The sequence below is a fragment of the Excalfactoria chinensis genome, chromosome 1 (genome assembly GCF_039878825.1).
Source record: "Excalfactoria chinensis isolate bCotChi1 chromosome 1, bCotChi1.hap2, whole genome shotgun sequence".
NCBI classification, from domain to species: domain Eukaryota; kingdom Metazoa; phylum Chordata; class Aves; order Galliformes; family Phasianidae; genus Excalfactoria; species Excalfactoria chinensis.
The window spans coordinates 155,488,288-155,508,950 of NC_092825.1; the positions used below are offsets into that span (position 1 = coordinate 155,488,288).

The window sequence follows — 20,663 nt, forward strand, 5'->3', positions numbered from 1 at the left end:
TGCTGTATTTAATGATGGCCTTTGTTTTAATTGCAAAATTGCCTTAATTTTTTAGTGGAGAGATTGAAAATCCTGAACAGTATCTTATTAAATTGTATAATAGCCTGAGGTTTTCTTTATCACAAAATGGCAGAAGAGTAGAGGCTGTACGGGACCATCTAGTCCAACCCCCATGCTAAAGCAGGTTCCCTAGAGTTGGTTACACTGGAAATGTGACTGTATCTGCACTTAATTTTTACCCAAACAAATGGGGCTTACAGTGAGAATTTCCATACGTTCTGTGTGAAAATTTACAATATATATAAGAACTGCTCCAAAAGTAATGCCTCTTACTTTATTAGGTTGGCCCATGACATCAGATGCAGGCATCGTTGGTAAAGCAGTAGAGGTTGAACCTTCCCACCAGTATCTTGTTCTATTCTGTTGCCATGTGACAAGTGGCAACAGCGGGGCAGTCTGACAGAATGGCATCTGACGTAGAAGTGTGGATGAAGCAAAGGTGTGACAGCTAATTCCTCCATGCCGAAAAGAATTGTATACATTAACATCCGTCAATGCAGGTTTTTATGAGTATGACGTGCAGGCTCTTGTTCTTCATTGGTGAAAATGCATAGCTAACAGTGGTGACTGTGTTGAAAAATAGTGTTTTGTGGCAGAGAATTCACTCTATTAAATACTGTTATTGTGCTCTTTGCACCCACTGTATTTTTCACGGAAATAAATAGGAGGCATTACTTTCAGAGCAACCTACGTGTGTCTCTGTGTATCTATTGTATATGTAGTTAAGCACTGTGTATAGCTTGACTGTTCTTCTCTTTACGGATGTTTCTTTCAGGTTTAGCATTTGAGAAAAGCAGTGCCAGGGCGAAGTCTGAAGTTCAGGCAGTTCCCTGACGAAGTTCAGAGTAGTGCCCATTATAGAAACGCTGTTTATATTGCTCTAGTTAAGAACATCATAGCATGTCTATTACAACTTTTGCCTTTTATATGTTGGCTGTAAAAACTAATTCTAAACTGAAACAAGAATGTAGTCTTGATGTTTTATTACTTAGAGTTGATATATGGTGAAAGGCCATTTGAGCATATTCAGCAGTAAGCGTTACTCCTGATTGCAGTCTCTCTTGGCAACCTAGGCTGGGTTCATTGCACACAGGCAAGTGGCTGCTGGAGCATTGGTGGGAGAAACAAAATGAAGGCATGGTTGAAGGTACTTTGCTGTTTGCATGCAAACTTGGGATCTGTGTTTTGGGTGGTGTCTTGTACACCTGGGACTGTCACATCACAGCAAATGACTTGACTGTCTCTTTCAGTGGCCTGATAGTCTCTCTCTCTCTCTTTTATATTCTTTTTCTTTTTTTGGCCTAAACGTAGACATAACGTTGCTGATGAATGGATTATTTCTTTATTTTCTTTTAGCTTTTAGGGTGTCTTCCCTTGTCATCATGGCCAACAGAAGCTAGAATGGAAGCTCGGTGGAGGAGAGTGAGTGCAGTGCATCAGTCAGGAGGGTGTAGTACTCCATATACTTGAGCCATATATAAAGAAATATGGAGTAACACTGCAGCAGGTGTGAGTGTATGTGACTTTGTACTTTGTGCACTGTGCTTCCCCCACACCTTACTTTCTTACTTCACAGTGAGGAAGTCTGTAGCAAACAAGAAGCAGGATTTAAATGCCTGTAGATTGTGCTTGCTACTGCATGCGTGCCCCTAAAATTACCATGGGGCAGCTTGGCCAGTGAGGTGATCTGAGGGCCCTGGAACTGTAGCACCATATCAGTTACTGTGTGTAGTAGTAGCTTTTAACAGCTTTTCTCCCACGAATTTTTGTACGTGACTACTTGGTGCTTATGGGACAAGCTTAATTCTGTGGGTGGATCTTAAAAGGAAAGATGTTGCCTGGAGGGCATATTCAGCTTATGAAAGTGCTCATTATTTTTCTACAATCTTTAGCTCCTGAGGCATTCAATTTATTTTATTTTATTTTATTATTATTTCTTTTTTTTTCCTTACTTCTTCTCAGGTGGGTCCCTACCCATGAATTTGTGATGTTCTTTCAGTTAAGAGTGTGTTTTTAATTGCTGTTATCTGAGCCCAAATAGTAAAAACATGATTTGGCTGTCTTAGAAATGCAGCCAACTGGTTCCCTTCTTATGGAGCGAAAATGATGATTTCTGAAGCCTTTTGTGTCTCCTGAGGATAAGAACCCATTCTAATTTGAGGACAGTTTTATTTTCTTGGTTGGTGCTAGACAGCTGGGAAGGTGGGGTAGGCTAGTGGGATCGAAGGACTGGGATGTTGTTGTCAGTATTGGAAACCATTCTGTATGTATAAACTTCTAATTTCACAGGCATGTGTGTCTTCTGAGATGGGTATTCCCCTGCTGTAGTTGTCTGTGAAGCTGATGAAGGTACCTGTGATATTATCTTCAGAAAGCATTTTAATTTCTGAGGAGAAAGTTACAGCTCCTAAGCTGAGACAGATACTATAGAATTTATTGAACGTTTGTTTAGAAAGGCTTCTAATTCTCTCTTTAGTTGAACTGTGTTCTTCTGAGCTGTTGCGGCATGTCTGTGAGGTCTGTTTGTTGCTCTGGAGAGAAGGGGGGGAATGGCCACAAATGAACTCTTTCACAGTTTAAGTCATTTTCTGTTCTTGTGTGTTTTTCTTTTCTAAAATGACTGAATGGGTTCAAAGGACTTAAGTGTACCAGTGGACCTTGGGGTAGGGATTTGGGCCATAGCGTCAATCAGGTATGTAAGAACAGCAGTCAGCAGCTGTATTCTTCGCTGGGTTACATATAAATACCTACTGTGAAAGCAGCCCTATAGGAATCCTGGGCTGCATCGAAGGAAGTGTAGCCAGCAGGGAAAGGGAGGTGATCTTGCCCCCCTGCTCTGCGCTGTGAAGACTTTGCCCGGAATACTGCATCCAGATGTGGAGTCCTCAACACAGGAGAGACGTGGACCTGTTGGAGTGCATCCAGAGGAGGTCCACAAAAATGATACCGAGGGATGGAATACCTCTCCTACAAGGACAGGATGAGAGAGCTGGAGCTGTTCAGCCTGGAGAAGAGAAGGCTCCGGGGAGACCTGAGAATGGACTTTCAGTATCTAAAGGGGGGCTGCAAGAAGGAAGGGGACGGACTCTGTAGCAGGATCCATTGTGATAGGACAAGGGGAAATGTTTTCAGACTAAAGCACCTGACAGAGCTGTAGGTGTCTCTGTGCATTGCAGGGGAGTTCAACTAGATGACCTTTGAAGATCCCTTCCAACTCTAAGGATTCTATAATTCCATGAATTTGTGCTGAAGTGAGGTCTGTGCACTATTTACTCTTGTAAATTGAAAAAACAGTCAAAATGTTGTGGTGTAATTACATGTTCTGAGCTTTCTTTTTCACAGTGTGTACTTCGGAGGTACTTTATCAGAAAAATACATGCAATGTGCTTCTTCCTGTGAGGTGTTTTCTTTCTTTTTATTCTTTCTTTGTTTTTTGGTTTTGGCTTTTTTTTTCTCCCTTCTGTATCAGCTTTATTTTCAGTTGTCATACTGATGACGTGTCTGTCTGAAAGATGGTGATGCTGCATATAGATGCCCTCACCAGCCCCAAATGAACTTGCTTGCCTTCTGGTTCCAGCATAGCCATGTTGTGCTTTGTTCCCAAAGGAGCTAATTAGCTGGGGTGTTACATCATGCTACAGTGGTTATCTTGCTTCCAGTTCCAATGTACTTCATTTAGCGATAGCTCACATATCTCTGCAAAACACTGCATTGTATTGTTCAGGCATGTCCCCAAATACGAGGAGAGATTTATGGCAGGGAGCTCAATCCTACTTCCTTATTTCTTCGTTCTTTGTACTGTGGTGAATTAGCTCCTCAATTTGGGATGATTTCTCCCATTCTCCTAAAGAACTCTTTTTGCACAGAGGGAACAATTCTTCTCTCTCTTTTCCTTTTTGTCTTTGTGTGGCTCATCGCTAAACTCGCCATTCTGCTCCTGGAACAGCCCTCACTTTTTCACCTGCTCAAGGTAATGGAGGCCCTAGGAGCAGCCTGCCAGGTTCTGTGAGCTTATTTAGTAGCATGGTATTTGAAGGACTGTGTAAGAGGAGAGGGGGAGTTGTATGCTTCCTCTGGTAAAGGAGAGGAGAATCCAAAGCCTTGCTTCTGCTCTCTGTATGGGCATTATTTGCTTTTTCTCATGAGAAGGGTGCAACGAAATATGGCTAGCAGTGTTGTACCTGCATACATTCAAAATCCAGGAGAATCTTGGTTGCTGTCTTCACCTAAGGACCTAGGTTAGAGGATATAGAAAATGGCATGAGGAAGAACTGTCTCATGTTTTCAGCACCTTCATTTTTTTCCCAGTGCAGGGTTACGTAAAGCTGAAGCAGAGAGAGATTGGATCTGCCCTAGACCAAATAAAAATGCCTACATGGTGAGGTGCTCTAATCAGGATCAGAGCTTCCCCGTTTCAGAATTTTCCAATGTTGTGTTGGTTGCTTTCCTTATTTGTTTGGGTTTTTAAATCGTTCATTGACCTAAGAAATATAGTTATTGTAGTTAACAGTACTGTTATAACCCGCGCTGACAAAATCCAGATAACTCAAAGTTGGGCTGACACTTGATCCTTTACTCATACTATTGTTCCATAATATTTTTTCCTCCATGACATCATGAACTATGAAAGTGCCAACGTTTTTTTTTTTTTTTTTCTTTTCAAGCTGCCTAGCCTTCGTGCCATAACCTTTATGCTTAAAAATAACTTATTTTTCTTAGTGTTTAGTGCGTGTTTTGAGAGGAAGCCGATCACCATGTGAGAATGTTTAACATCTGCAGTGGTTTTACCCCCACATATTCAAAGCAGTTGGCACATGCGTTTATCTGCAGGGGTACAATGACATTTTTCTCAGCAGCTGTATCCATGACAACAACTGGGAATGTCCATGCTTCCTTTTAGTTTTCAGAAAGAGATGGATTCTTACCTTTCTGATGAAATGCCCGGAAGAAAAAGCTGTGCGGTTTTAATCGAGCAGGTTTCCCTTCAACCATTAAATAATGGGCTCTCTCAAGTGCTTTAGTATCAAAGTAGCAGAAGAACAAAGCTGAAATGCATTGTATCCACGTGTAGTGAGAGAAGAGTGAGCGAGCCTTTGTTTCATGGTCAGCTGCTACAACCTAGTGTGAATTGTGCAAGTGTTTGACAAGTGAAGGAAGTTCCTTTTATTTGCAGTGTTAACATCTGTACCAAGTATGTAATTTGCAGTGTTTTAAGTTTAGAGATGTAAGGAGTAGCGTATTGTTATGAAATTCAGTTCTGTAACACAAGAGAACCAACCGTTCTCCTTGTGAGCAAAAAGAAGTTACTTCTGAGTAGTGTGCTGTCTGTTTTCAAACATAGCAGATGGTGCATGGAGTGGTATGGTGGTAATGAAGCAATAGATGGGGCAGCTCTTATAGAGCACTCAGCACCCAGAAAATCCAACGTGACTTACGTGTCTAGAGTCATTAATAATGGATGTTCTTGAAAACTAGATGACACTTAAGGCATTCTGTTAGGAATATAGCTGAAGTAAAAGCATGAAAACCAAGGGTAACTTTATTTTCCTTTACACATAAATCTGAATTCAAAGGTGAAGCCAGTGTGTACACATCCTGCTAATATACAGACTGCCCAAACCCAGCAGTTCCTTAGGAGCTGAGGTTGTGATGGTTGTGAAAATAGAAGTATGAGTCCTATTGCTTTGAGAGTGTAAATATCCATGTTAATGCCTCTTCTTCCTGCTCTCTTTTTGGACCTTGTGAGTAATTTCTGGACTTCCCAGAACATCCGGATTTACTTCTTACTAGATTTCAATGTAGGAAAAAAAACACTGACCCTAACAGATGATAAAGTATTTAAACTGATTTATTCACAGTTAACTCTACAAGTTGTGTAGATTTTGTTCAGAGAAACACAAGTGTGGGAAGTGGGATAAAAAATAGCTTTCTTACTATTTTCTGCTTTATGCTGTCTTTAGAGGAGGAGAGAGGGGTCTTTGCACCTTTACTTTTGGGAATTTGCAGGAAAACAGGGGAGCCATAGAAGTGATGGAAGGAGATGGAAGCAGTTTTGAGATGCCCAGAGCAGGCTGAATTGAGGAAAGCCCTGAGAGTTTCCAGTCTGAAAGGAAGAGTTTGAAGAAGGGACTTGGTATCTCCACTGGTAGTCAAGGAGAGTTTGCTCACAGTTGTTAAATATTTCACTTGTTGGTAGATGTTTTACATCCCTGGTGGCATTCAAGACCAGGCTGGATGTGGCTCTGTGCAGCCTGGTCTAGTGGTTGGTGACCCTGCCTATGAAGGGGGTTGAAACTGGATGATCTTTGAGGTCCTTTCCGACTCAGGCCATTCTATGATTCTGTGATTCACTTTGCAGTTCTGAATGTTTGCTATTGATAGAAGTGGTATGGATTATTAATCATTTGTTGTGTTAGCTACAGGTCTAGAACTGTTTGTTGTCTTTTGCTGTGTGTACATCAAGGGAAAGAGGGTGGAGGCTGGATGGCTGGCTAATGGCTCTGCCACACCACCCAGCCTCAGTTTATAACTGTGAATGCTGAGATGAAAGGCTTCACCATTTCCAGACAAAAGGAAGCATCTGTGACAGACCTGGGAGCTCCTAAGGACCACTTGGATCTCCTAGAGAGAAATGCATTCTCCAAAACGAGAGTAATGTGTTTGGAGAGGCTGTTACGAAGTCATTACATGGAAGAAGGGTGTGGAAAAGGCTGTCTTGTCTGATGGCTTATGAAGGATGCTAGAGGCAGGCTAGAAGCCCTTGGGATGATGAGAGGTAGCTAAAAGTATATGTGTTTTGGAGTGGGATAAACAGAAGTCCCCTCTGCCCTGAGCTGCTCCACTGAAGGGAGATGAAATGGCTTCTTGCTGGGAAAGGTGTCAGGGTGATTCCTGTTCTGTTTTGAGCTCTCAAGCTTTTGGTGAGAGACCTCAGGGGATCTCTCTCTGTGATTCCAATTATGAAACTTTCATCCTTGCTTGGAAACAGCTTCTCTTGGGTTTGGTGAGTGGAGTAAATGGGAGCGCTTGTTCCAAGCAAAGTGCAAGCAATGATTTCAAACTATGCAAATTCTGGGGAGTTAATGCAGGGTTAGAGAATACGGCCCTTTTACACAAGCAGGAAATGGGGAAAGCCTTAGCAACCAATAAAAAAAGCTCACATCAATTATATGAGTGCAACTACCTCTGAGAGAACTTTGATTTTACAAGCAAGGCTTGTAGAATTAGACATTTTATAGAACCAGAGTAGGAACTCGCAATCCTGTTTCCAAGCTTATTTTCAGTTTCTGAAGCAGTTCATTATCATGGGGTTTGTGAAGTGCTGGCAGTCCCGGTTATGCATCCACAGGCACCTCCTCCTACCTCTGCTTGGCACACACATGCTTAACTAGAAGAGAAGGACAGCTGTGCTCAGGAAGGTGAGCCCAGAGAGAACAGCCTTTGGATACAGCCCATTGTCTGGGTTTGTTCTCAGTGTTTTGCTCTGTTTCTAGGTTCTAGGTGGTGCGGCTGGAGGGGTCACCTTCCCGTGCCCCCCAGCCCCCCCCTGGGTGAATTGATGGGCAGCACCTGCCACAGTGTGTCAGCAGGGCTCGGCTGGCATCTGTTGCGGCCCTGCACCTGTTAATGGCATCTGTCAGCCAACCTTCCACAGTGTCAAAAAATAATGACTCCAGGAGCGGCAGCCTGCTCACAATCAGTACTTTATTGCCTTAGTGCCCATTGCAGGGTTGCTGGGAACATCACACTCGCTTCTCTTTCACAGCTTCTTTTATTATTTTTTTTTCCCCTCTAGTTTTCAATTTGTTGCATCATCTCACTGCGAGTGATGTTTGGTTTATGCTGAATGCATACCTGATGTAACTACTCATTTGAGTGCTTGGTTTCTCTGCCAATAAACAATATACCTTGGCAGCGCTGAGCACTTTTTTCCAGTGAACATGTCAATAGTTGCGGAGGGTGGGTGGAAATAAAAAAAAAACAACCCTCATGTATGATCTCTAAATAAGATGCTTGTTTTTAACAGTTGCACCACATTTGTTTGTCACACGTTGCAGCTGTTAGGTGCAGCGGTTTTACCAAAGCCAATGTAATAAGTTATCTTTGAAAACGAAACCTGCGTAAAGCCATAAGTTAGCAGCTCAATAAACTTCTTTGTTTTAAACCTCAGTATTAGTTTGGCGAATCAATTTATCAATAGAACAGGCTGTTGCGCTGGAAAGATCTGAAAGAGGGATAATTAACTCTGTTACTGATTCTGTCTGTCTGTCTTTTGTCTGACGGAGTCTGGAAGCAACTTAATAGAATATAAAGTATTTGAAATTTCATTATCTAAAATTGCTTTCCCTAATTCCATTCACTTTGCATGTTGCGACACTGAATTAGGGTGTATTTTGTTCATAGCTGCTAATGAACTACGTTCCATTTACCTGCTTACTCCTAGGCCCCTCTAATAAAGTCACGAACTAATAAACTTCAAAGCTGAGGTGCAGCAGATGTATCTGGAATAGTGTCTGGTTATAATGGGCCGATCTTCATCTGTTGTGTTACAGACGATGTTGGAAGAGCCTAAACCAATTTATTTTTGTTTTTTGTGAGGAAAAGGCATCTTTTTTTTTAACATCCATATGATCTTCCAGCTGTGTCTTTTCATTCAGGTTAACATCATCCACGTAGAATGTTCATATAACATTTCTCAAGAAATCTTTGAGTACTTTTAAACACTCACAATTTCAAATATTAGTATCTTTCTCATTAGAGAATTCTTATTCCTTTTGTCGTTCCTTGCCTTCAAGAAACCTCTTCATGATGCAGGTAAATATAGATGATATCTGCCGTCAGAAATGCATTCCACCATCTGTTTGTATGTGACCGTAGTGCTTTTTTCAAGTGAAAATAGATTAAGTAGGAAAAGCAATATGAAAAATTGATTAAAAAACCACTTTGCACAACTAAACTGTTTTACCAAAAGAATATGAAATAAGCATAGCTATCGGGGAGACACAGGGAAACTGAGCATACAGATAACAAATATAGAACCTTTTCTTTATGGCTCTAAGAGGAGCGTGTATGATAGAATTAATTTCACATTGTTTCACTTATACCTTCTATTTGTTGATTAACAGAAGGAAAAGGTTGCCTCTATTAAAACATTTATCCCATTTCACCTCATCCTTTATGTGTCCCTTTTCTTTTTTTCATTGCTGTTATGCAGTCAGATTTTACTTTGTCCCTGTGGTGTTGGTACAGTGGCATTTTCTAACACAGAGCCTAATCATAGAATCATAGAATGGTCTGGATTGAAAAGGACCACAGTGATCATCCAGTTTCAACCCACCTGTTATGTGCAGGGTCACCAGCCACCAGACTAGGCTGCCCAGAGCCACATCCAGCCTGGCCTTGAATGCCTCCAGGGATGGGGCATCCACAACCTCCTTGGGCAACAATGGAGCAGTTTGGTCTTGATGCCAGATATTTCTGTAAAGTGTACTTCTTTCCTTCGCCTCCATCTTCCCAGTAATTCATTTTTCATCTCTGCATTAGCCATTCTCAGGTATGTTAATTCACAGAATCACAGAATCACAGAATTATAGGGGTTGGAAGGGACCTCTAGAGATCATCGAGTCCAACCCCCCTGCCAAAGCAGGCTCCCTACACCACATCATACAGGTAGGCGTCCAGGCGGGTCTTGAATATCTCCAGAGAAGGAGACTCCACCACCTCCCTGGGCAGCCTGTTCCAGTGCTCCGTCACCCTCACCGTAAAGAAGTTCTTGCGCACATTCGTGCGGAACTTCCTATGCTGGAGTTTCAGCCCATTGCCCCTAGTCCTGTCCCCACGCACTACTGAAAAGAGACCAGCCTCGCCACTATAGCTCCCACACCTCAGGTATTTATAAACCTGGATCAAGTCCCCTCTCAGCCTTCTTTTCTCAAGGCTAAACAGACCCAGTTCCCTAAGTCTCTCCTCATAGGGGAGATGGTCCAGGCCCTTCACCATCTTTGTGGCCCTCCGCTGGACTCTTTCCAAGAGATCCCTGTCTTTTTTGTACTGGGGAGCCCAGAACTGGACACAGTATTCCAGATGAGGCCTCACCAGGGCAGAGTAGAGGGGGAGGATCACCTCCCTCGACCTGCTGGCTACGCTCTTTTTAAATTCTCTTCTGCTGTACTGTACATAATTAATCTAGATAGGTTGAGGTGAGCTGCTGGGATCCCAAAGAGGCAACTGTGTTGGGACTTGGCAGGGAGGGAGTTACAAGTCACAGCTAGCACTTAGGTCATCTGTGAGAAGCTGTACTAGTATCCATCAAAGAGCAGGATAAATGAGAAACCTGAACAAGGCAGCAATGTCGGGGTAGCAGGAACAATTCACTCACAAATAACTTTCTCAGTGCTCCCTCTGATGATTTCACTCACTGTTCAAGGCAAAACTAGGCTGCGCAGATCTAATCTTTCCCATGCCCTTTTCCACTGCATGAAAATGACTTTTGATAGGGCAGTCCTACCAGTTTAAGACTGCTCTGTAGAAGTACAAAGTGTCAAGTGTTTTGTGATTGATTGTGTTAATATCTTTATGGAAAATACGAATCAAAATAGCATGGGAAATTGAATTGTATTTTAATTCACTGAGTATGCTGCTGGATTGAATTTGCACAGGGCTTCGGAGCTTGTACAGTACTGCAAATGCTGCATAATGAGCATTTCAAAAGGATGCTTGCAAAAAACAGGAGAAATGCTTCTTGTAATGGGCACCTAAACGTTTTGACTTTCTTTATAGATAAGTAAGTAGATGATATGTGTAGATCAGGCGCATTTCATGAGAACAAATTCTACGGGAATATAACTAACAGCTTCCACTTTATTAGAATGCTGCTTTAACCAGCTGCTACCTCAAAAGGATTTTAAGAAAGAGTTGAAAGATGTTAATATAAGGTTTTACAGTGTCTAGACTAATCAGGGTGTCAACTGATGAGGTGACCTTGGAAGGCAGGGGGCTTTGGTTTAGTGGAAGTTGTGATATCGGCACTTCTTAGTGTGCTTTTCCTGCTTATTCTCCCCCAAATCTCGTTACACTTCTTTCACACTCAGGCCTCCTGTGTCACTTTGTCCACCTCCCTTTATTTCTGCCTCCATCTCTTTATTCTGAGCTCCTGCCTGCATCACTTGTGCTTTTCATATTTCAGTCCTTAATTTACCTGTAGGAGTGAGGCCATTCCACGCGAGGAAGCTTTTGTGAGAACACAAATTGCACTGGGAGATGAGCGTTTCCCTCTTTGTGTCTCCTATCTTCTAGCCCCTGTGTCTTCCCTATATCTTGGGAGGCGGTGTGGCGCAGAGGGGTGGAAGGAGTGTCTGTGCTGTGCTTCGAGCCGTGCACTGCTGCAGCCTCCCATTGCTCTTCAAATTGAAAGCAGCGGACTCTGATAAGAAATGCAGATGTTTAAAAATATCTTAAATAGCTTGAAATGTTTTGAGTGCAGCTTCTTATTTACTCGTAGATGGGAATTTTCTTTTCCTTCAAAGTTTTGTGCTCATGGAACGTCCAAAACTGGAAGCTCAAAATATTGCTTTATATAGAAGCATTCCACTCCCAGCCCAGCTGTGCGCTTTAGCCAATCGGATGAATTCTTTCTATATTAGATTATGTTGGGAGTAATAAATATAACTGAGGGTGGTGGCGTATAAAAACCTTAAGAGACATAGGATCCACAGCACGTACTGGAGATCTCCTGTTTATCAGGTTTGTGAGGTTGCTCCTGGCAAGCAGGCTTGGGCTAGACCCTTGGTGTTGTAGAGGACATGGTTCTAGGGAATCAGTGAAGCAGTAAGTATTGCAAGGAAATTAAGTCTGATATTGCAAGCGTGTATGTGGAAAAGCAGACTAAGGATAGCTTATTTGAACTGAGCTAATTTCAGTAGTTGTAGTTACCTTTGGTAAACTTGCAGACTGAGCACTGTTTCTTCTAAAACAGATTTGTGTTATAATCGTCAGTCAGTATACTGGAGGAAATCAGGTTGGTCGCAGTATGTTTTAGATCTTCCCTATCCTGCATCTGTGTGTGCTTTCTCTGCTATTTCATTTCCATTTTAATTATGATTTTATTCATCTACAGCTACCTTCCTTTCTCTTTGCAACGTATGTGGTTTAACTGAATAACATGCAGGGGATCCACAGATCTTCCTTCAGTTTGGGGTGTATGCATTTCACTTGCATGAAACTGCATCTATTTCTCATAACGTTTTCCCCCTCAAGATTTTCATGTTCATTGACAATAACAAGGAACTGAAGTATTGTTGTGCAGGAATCGAAACAGTGGTTTTGTACTGTTGCTGGAGGTACAAAAATATTATGCTAGATTTATTTCGATCCCCATTGCTGTGAAGATGAAACCGAATAGTTATGAACGCTCGGTGTAAAACACTGCATAATGAATGAGTCACTACAATAGAAATGCTCAGCAGTTTGTGACTGCCTTCATACTCATTTTCTTAATAACAATGTCAGTTTTGAAAGACATGTTTTGTCGGGGCTGACTGATCAGCTTCCTCTTGAAGCTTTTTACTCAGATTCCAAAGTATCTGTCTTCTTACTTTACTGAAATAAGCACATACCTGGCGCTGCAGGAACACAGGTATTTAGAACCTATCAAGGAGGGCATTATACTGTGCTGCTGCATGCTTACCAATGTGTATTAGTTGATAAACTGGTGTTTTAAACTGCTTTACTTCCAAAGCACAGAGAAGCGAGGTAATGTTTGCCTGATGAACACAGCTGCTTTCTTCTTTTACTTCAGTTACTTGCAAAATGGCAACTTTTAGCGTTGCGTAGTATTAAACAATTCCGTTTACTTATTTTATTGATGTTTCTGTTATCATCTGTATTGCACTGTCTGCGTTGCTATGGAACAGAGGTGTGCTGTGCTAAGATCATCATCACAAAAATATCTGCTTTAAACCGTTCCTTTCACTGCATTGTTTTAATGAAAAGCTGTAAAATGCTAAAAATAAGTATGAAAAAATTCCAATCTTAGTCATGACTAAATGAGTTTCCAACTTTGGTATTATAAAAAGTAATATAAAAATTTGGAGTCAGTAAGTATGTTCTCAAGTTGTTGGCAGCCCAGAAGTACCCCCAGAGGAGGAAGAGGTTATTATATATTAGCATATAACGTTCTATGTTACCATATGGATGGTGTGACTGATTTCTCCAAGTCTGAGGTAGATGAAACACAAAGGTTGTCACTAAGCTGCCTGTGTGGTTAGGGTGTTTAGTGAACGTGCAGTTAAAGCAAAGAAGAAGAAAAGCCTGAAAAGAGCCAGCCAAAAAAGGTCATTGGTAAACACACTGCGTTACTTGCAGGAGGGGATTTGGGTTAATTCAGATGCCGATGAAAGTTAGGAAAAACAGCAAACTGCATTGTATGAAAAGGGAGCCCTTTTTCCCCCTCCTGCTCCTGTGTTTGGTATGTCTGCTGTTCGAAAGTGCCTGCTCCACTGTTGCTAACTAACCTGATTACGTGAGTCGTTACCATGTTTGAAAATACATCTGGTTTTCCTTCTTCTCGGCTTTGTTGAACTGAAAGCTTTAATTTTTCCCTACAGTGGACAGAGCTTTGTACAGCTGTTAGGAACTGCACCTTCCTCTGATTCGTAGTGAGATTTTGCAAGCTATTTGTGTGTGTGTGTGTGTGTGTGTGTGTTTATTGCAGTTTTTTGCACCCAAGCTGCCACTATGGTGAAACCATACTGGTGCAGTTCACCATTCATACTGCCATTCATTGATGAATTTCCATTGAGAAATGTACGTCTCCCATCCAGGTCCTTTTCAGTGGCTCTTTGGTTTTGTGTTGCCATTTGCTCCTCTTAGTTGTGGTGGTGTAGGCGAGATTTTAAAAGACCTCTCAGCTGAAAATAGCTGCTTTCAAAATAACATAAGAATAATATGACCTGAATAATTTCATTGATACAAGGAACTACCAGCATTGTTGACAGGAGGGTACAATACAGAGCAGTGATTGGGATGGGTGGTTGGGAAGGGGAGGGAGAGATGAGCATCTTACTCTGAGTTGGCATGCTGAAGCCAACCTGCTGTGAGTGGGAAGTTCCCTGCCTTGGCAGGAGAAAGAGGAAGATGCCTCTGAAGGCCTCCAGAGGGAGATACTACCCACCTAAGTTTGGGTACCTCAACTTTAAAGGGAATTCAGAATAAAGCTTATAATACAAGCAGGATTGCCATTGGATTTTGTAGCAGCTGCTACAGCTCTATCATTTAAAAAGAAAACAAAAAAGTGTCTAAAATTAAGTGAATCCATTTCCTATGAAAAATTGGTATGAGGTACCAAGTCCTTAAAAATTAAAAAACAATATCTAGTTCGACAGTATGATGCTGTATTTCACCACTTCTCAAACTTAGATATCCCTATTTATAAACTGCAAATTCCATGTCCCTAAATGTATGCGAAACAGGGAATATGTTTTATTTTTTATCTGCGCAGTTCTGTGTCGATATCCAGATTGCTATTTAAGGAGATAAACTGTAAAGTAAGGCAAAACAGCTAAAAATAGGAACGACTAACTAATACACGCTCCTCCAAATAGAACATGTGGAAAACTTCCGTTGAGCATGCTGGAGATTAATTTTACTTAAAAAAAAATAAAAAAATAATAAAATAAAAAGAAGTTAAATTGGGGATAAACACAACCTTTTAACTGTGGAGGGGAGAGACGTCAGCCTGTTCGTCCTACAACTAGAAAGGAAATCAGGAAAGGAAAAGGGAGGTTTATGCAGCCCGCATGGTGAGCTTGATCTGGCTCAAAACTGATCTGGGAAAGTTTGGGAAAACAGAAAGAAGTGAGAAAATAAAGTGCATGATGTTCCACTGGCGGATTTTGCAAGCCCTGTTGGCTGCTTGTGTATAACTCTCTATAACTCCTGGTCTAGTACTGAAAGTGGAGGTTGGCAGCCCTGCCTGTGGCAGGGGGTTGGGGCTTGATGATCCTTGAGATCCCTTCCAACCCAAACCATTCTATGGTTCTATAATGAACTGTCTCTCCTTTTCATGATGCCTTAGCCCAAAGTGTGTAGCTCACGTAGTGTATCGCCAGTTGAGTGACTGGAATTTGGGATATTGGCACATGGGAAAGAACTTGAAGATTTCACGATGCCTGTACAACTGTATCATCAGAACAAATACTTTAATTCCCCTTCTTAAGATTTCTACACTCTTTTTTGGATCCTTTTATTTTTCAGGTCTACATATTTTCATCTGCATGTAGCCTTTATTTTGGGGTGAGGGGCCTGCTCATGTGAAGGAGTAATTTTGGGGTTATTAAGTCTAATTAGATATGGAGATCAATAAATCTGCTTTGAAATGAGATTGTGGAGCAGAGTAGGTGAGAGTGGACAAACGGTGTTAAAAAGGCAGGGGCCTGCTTAGTATGAGTAAGAAGGAAGAGGGGAAGGCATGGGCTGACCTAGCACTGTTGGTTATTGCAGCTGAGCGAGTGCTGACAGAAACACAGTGCACCAGGAAGTTACAAACTATTATTTGGAGAGCATGAATTGTGTGGGAAGAGGAATAAAGTCCAATCTTTCTGCTTCATTTATTCCATGCACTGAGATCTCCACAAAGGCCTGGTTTAACTATTCTGTCACTTGAGCAAGGATGAGGTTAAAATTTCCATCAGAACGGCACAGTGTCTACGCAGATTCCAATATCTTGAATTTTGTTGTTAATTTAAGACATGATTTAATAAGCATGGCTCCCTATTTTGAGTCTCTTGACTGTGCAAGCAGTTTTCATCACTAGGTTTGGTTTGTTTTTTTGCAAGTACTGATGAGATAGTTTTGGAAATACAAGAGATAAAAGTTTTTTTGCTGACAGCTGCAGTATCTGATTCTAACAGAAACCTATTCCTGAAGTTTTTCTTCCTCCATTTTCCATATTCGCATATTTTCAGTGGAGCATTTTCAGTTTGTATGTAACGTAGAGCATATTATGGGACATAAAGCATATGGGGAAATGTATTTCGTAAATTGAGACAAAAAAACTTGCATATTAGAAAGCTGTTACACATTGAGCAGAAGATGTTTGGGCACAGGGATGTTTTATTTCTAATGGTCTTTGTTGTTGTTTTTTTTGTATTTCTTAAACTTGATATCAGTGCTAACCAGATTACCAAGAACTGTTGGCTTATTCATCCAGAAGGAGAACACCTGCACAGCACCTTATATATAACAACTGTATGTTAAAATTTGCACTGCGTCGTGGCATTTTCCAGCTTATCAGATCCTGATAGACTGAACTCAAGTCATTGATAGCACCGATCAATAAAAAATACATGTTAAAAAAACAGGAGAGAAGCTACTTGGGATAGAATTGAGAGTGTTTACTGTTTGTAATAAATGGGCTAAGTGGATGCTAGCAATAAACAATAACTTGTAGGAAGTCAAGTCAGACGCAGGGAGCTCCTGCTATTTGTTGTGATTACTCTGGTTTAATAATTGACTGTTTCCATGTTAATTCAGACAACAGATGTTAAGATGGGAGAAATAACCCATTGTTATGTTTTGCTGGTTCTCTTGCAGTTTTTTTTGCTCAGCATTTTAAAGTCCCAGTGCAGCCAAACTGCAACAGATACAAAGAGCACAATAACACTCTTAGATCAAATTCTCTGCTATAAAACACTTTTTTCTACGTAGTCAACACCATTAGCTATGGGTTTTTGCCAGTGATGAACAAAAGACTGCATGCTGTGCTTGTAAGAATGTGCATGGCTCTCTGGAACTTGGCTTGTCTTTCAAATCACTGTCATCACTACTGAAATGCACCACACACTGCCTCACTGTGCTCACATCCACTGTTTGGTTTCCATAAGCCTTCAGCAAGCTCCAGTGAATGTCAGTGGGCACCATGTTTTCCACATGGAGGAGTTCAGGGACACACCTGTGCTTCATATGCATTTCCCTGCAATCTCTCACACGGCAACAAAATGTAGCAGAATACTGTGGGAAGGTTCAATCTCTACTGCCGTGCCGCCATCATCTGCTTCTGACATCGTGGACCAACTTAATAAAATAGGAGGCATTATTTTTGGAGCAACCGTTGTACAATAGGCTGTTGTCTGTTCATGATGAACAGTAGGATTTCACTGTTGAAAGCCCATCAGGCAGAGTAAAAAACACCAGGTGATTTCAAAGGATAAGTTGGGTATTGTGATGCAGGGGGGGTCATCTGAGAGCTATGTTTTCTTTGACCAAATGTGGCAAAAAATACATGGCTGAGATTTTGAGTACACATATGCATACATGTATATGTGCATGCATGTTCATGTATACAAAATATGTATACAAATCTGTGTATAGGCTGCTGTGTGGCCTCCCCTCAACCTCCTCTGCTCTGGGCTTAACAAACCAAAGGGCCTCAGCCACTCCTTGTATGTCTTCCCTTTCAGACTTTCCACTGTGGCCCTCCTTTGTGGACCTTTTTTGGACATATATGAATACATGTGTAGCTGTAAATGCTACATATATGTATCTCCTATGGAAGTTTTTAGTGATTTTGGACAGGTTTTCCTCTTCAGGGGAGCATACACAGCTGGAGTTTTCACTTTGTGTTTTCCCCATTCCTCCTGTTCACCCCCGAAGCCACTGACGTGAATCAACATGCAGTGGAAACCCTGCTTTATTTCAAAGTGGAGAAAATTGTTTGGACATTAACGTTGGTTTTAAAGACCATGTGTTCACTGAAGGTTGTAAACAGCCGTGTAATTGGTGGATGGGGCTGGCTGCTTTCTGTCAATACTCTGTTAGTCACTCCAGCTGCTAGCTGGCAGTATCTTCTGCATCACAGTTGTTTTCTAATTATCCATTTCCAGCATCTTCTCATTTAATTTAATTTATCTTTTTTTGTGTGTGTGGTTAGGGCTGAGTTATTAGCAATATGGCTGTTCCCTAAGTTTCTTAGTTTTGCTTGGGGATGCATGTGTTTTGATCATTGTTCTTTTACTTAGCAACCACTCCTAGCCCCCATTTTATTTTATGTTATTTGTGTGTGGGGGTTTAGCTAGTTACTTAATGATAGTATGAGAGCACAGGGATAACTCTTCCCTCGAGTCTGGTAGGGAAAGTGTAAAGAGAATAATGAATCTAAGTGATGTTATTGTGAGAAGCACGATGTTATCAATTCACTGTGAGGCCATATTAAAATCACGGAAGAGGTTCTGAGAGCAAATACCTTTTCTTAAACAAATTGCTGGTAAATGCCTAAACAAGATCCAGCGAAGGAGTCAGTGGAATAATCAGACTGTTAAGAGGGTATTTCCTATTCATATAGCTACTTGATTAGGTCTCTCAAACCATTTAATGGCATATGATGTTAGAAACCTTAAATATAGCGTATTTGACTGGTTGTTAGTGCAGTGTTCCACAGTAAGCCATCCAACTTGGCTATTCTTCATAGATTTGTACTTACTTTCCATTTAAAAATGCCTTTACCTCCAGCCCTCGGTCCTTACTGGTTGTGTGCAAAGTGAAAAAGCATGCAAAAAAAAAATAAAAATGTGATCTGATTGTTGCAGTCATTTGCTTTGGGGGATTTTATATTTATTTATTTATTTTTAGATAAATAAATTTATTTTTAGCTGATGATTTCTGTTGTACATTTCCCGTCGTCTAATTTAATTGCGTTTTGCTCATAATTTACTGAACTGTTGCGCTGATCATTTGTCAAGAGAAAAAAAAACAAACAACAAAATCACTGTTACATATGTGAATGTTTACATTTGATGTTGGTGGTGCCTTGTTAGGAATTCTAGGGTTTTAGCAGTCATCAGAGGTGGTTCACTTTGCTTTTGCAACTTATATCTGACCTGTATTTGATTTAAGTTTCTGCTGGAAAGCAAATGGAGTTGTATAATTCTTTGTTTAGCTTGTTGGAAGATCTTTATAAACTGATACTGCAATTAAGGCATATTAGTCTTAAGTAAAAAAGAGTAGTGTCTTTAATAACCATAAATCTTGAAATGATGTTCTGTCCTATTATTTGTTTTTCAGTTGACTCCCTTATTTATGTGTTGCTGGAATGTAACTTTAAATTTCCTATATCTAGGAATTGAAATGTTTTATTATCGGGTAGTGACACCACTTGAGCCAGGCTTTAGGACACCTTAATGCAGAAGTTCAGTTACCTCTGCTCCTTTGGCACAGGACATATGCCAAAGCCTGTAGACAGTGAACTAAAAACAGAGCATTAATGCCTCCCTTAACATTCTCACTTTTGTGTAGAAGGAAAACCAGCTCATCAAAATCAGACAAGTTCAGTGTAAAATTTCTTCTTGTTATTAATTAGCAGATGTTAATTAAAGTGAGTTTTGTTCCTGTTCAGCCTCCTGTCTCAGTGACTTATTTAAACATAGGGCTATATTGTTAGTTATCTTCATTTTTTTTTCCAGTGGAAATGAGTTGAGAGCAGTGCAGCTATTTGTTAATAAGTACAGTGATCACTTGAGGAAAGCTCTGGTTAACATGCTGTCAGTACGTAATGTCGTATATCTCACATTCTCCCCAGAATCATTTTTAAAGATTTTCTTTTCTAATTTTCTTTTTAAAGATCCGTTGCTGCTCACTGATGATCAGTGACCATTTTGCACGTTATTCTTCTGATGTGTGTGTTTTGTCTAAATGTAGAAGGTTGGTTAGAGGAGCTGCGTGTAGATACAGAGAGACAAATGCATGCAAATCCTAGAACGATAGAAAATCTATTTGTAAAACATTTCCTTAATGTTTCGGTGACTGACTTTGAGGAACAAACACATCATTTTTAGACATCCTGCTCGATGCAGCTTTTCTAAGTGAGATGAACTGTGACCTTCCCTGTGCGTCTGCTCATTGCTGTTGTGTGCTGATTGTCCGCATACTCTGGACAGCACACAACCATATTTCTAGGCACACAACATATTTCTGTGAGGATGCGTGAAGGCTGATGTAGTTCATAAACCTGCCTGAAGTGATCTGGAGCATGAGATTAAAGGCTGAGTGCCTCTGACTGCAGTAGCATTTGACTTCCTTTGGCTTCGTTAGACTTTACATTTTGAAAAGAGTTTAAAATTGCGCTGCTTTAATAGTCGATCCATCAGCTTACTTGTTCTGCCTGTGTCATATTTCTTGTGAAGAAGAAGCACAAGACACTAAGATGATCAGAGGGCCGGAGCACCTCTCCTATGAGGAAAGGTTGAGGGAACTGGGCTTGCTTAGTCTGAAGAAGAGAAGGCACTGGGGAGGCCTCATTGTGGCTTCCCAGTACTTGAAGGGAGTGAAGAAACAGGAGAGAGAATGGCTGTTTACAAGTGTGGACAGTGATAGGACAAGGGGGAATGGTTTTAAACTGAGACAGGGGAGGTTTAGGTTAGATATTAGGAGGAAGTTTTTCACACAAAGGGTGATGATGCACTGGGACAGGTTCCCCAAGGAGGCTGTGGATGCCCCATCCCTGGAGGCATTCAAGGCCAGGCTGGATGTGGCTCTGGGCAGCCTGGTCTGGTGGTTGGTGACCCTGCACATAGCAGGGGGGTTGAAACTGGATGATCACTGTGGTCCTTTTC

The 20,663-nt window shown here is 41.1% G+C and overlaps 1 protein-coding gene across 3 annotated transcripts in view; it reads left to right on the forward strand.

The window, feature by feature from the left end:
* The window catches only part of DGKH (diacylglycerol kinase eta), a 150,216-nt gene that overhangs the window by 16,870 nt on the left and 112,683 nt on the right, over positions 1-20,663 (forward strand). Inside the window, exon 1 of one of the 3 annotated variants that reach the window (XM_072358549.1) lies at positions 11,770-11,886. The exons of the other annotated variants lie outside the window; for them this stretch is intronic. The gene's annotated coding sequence lies outside the window, so the exon portion shown is untranslated. Of the gene's footprint in view, positions 1-11,769; positions 11,887-20,663 lie in introns of those variants that run through there. 3 annotated transcript variants of the gene reach the window in all.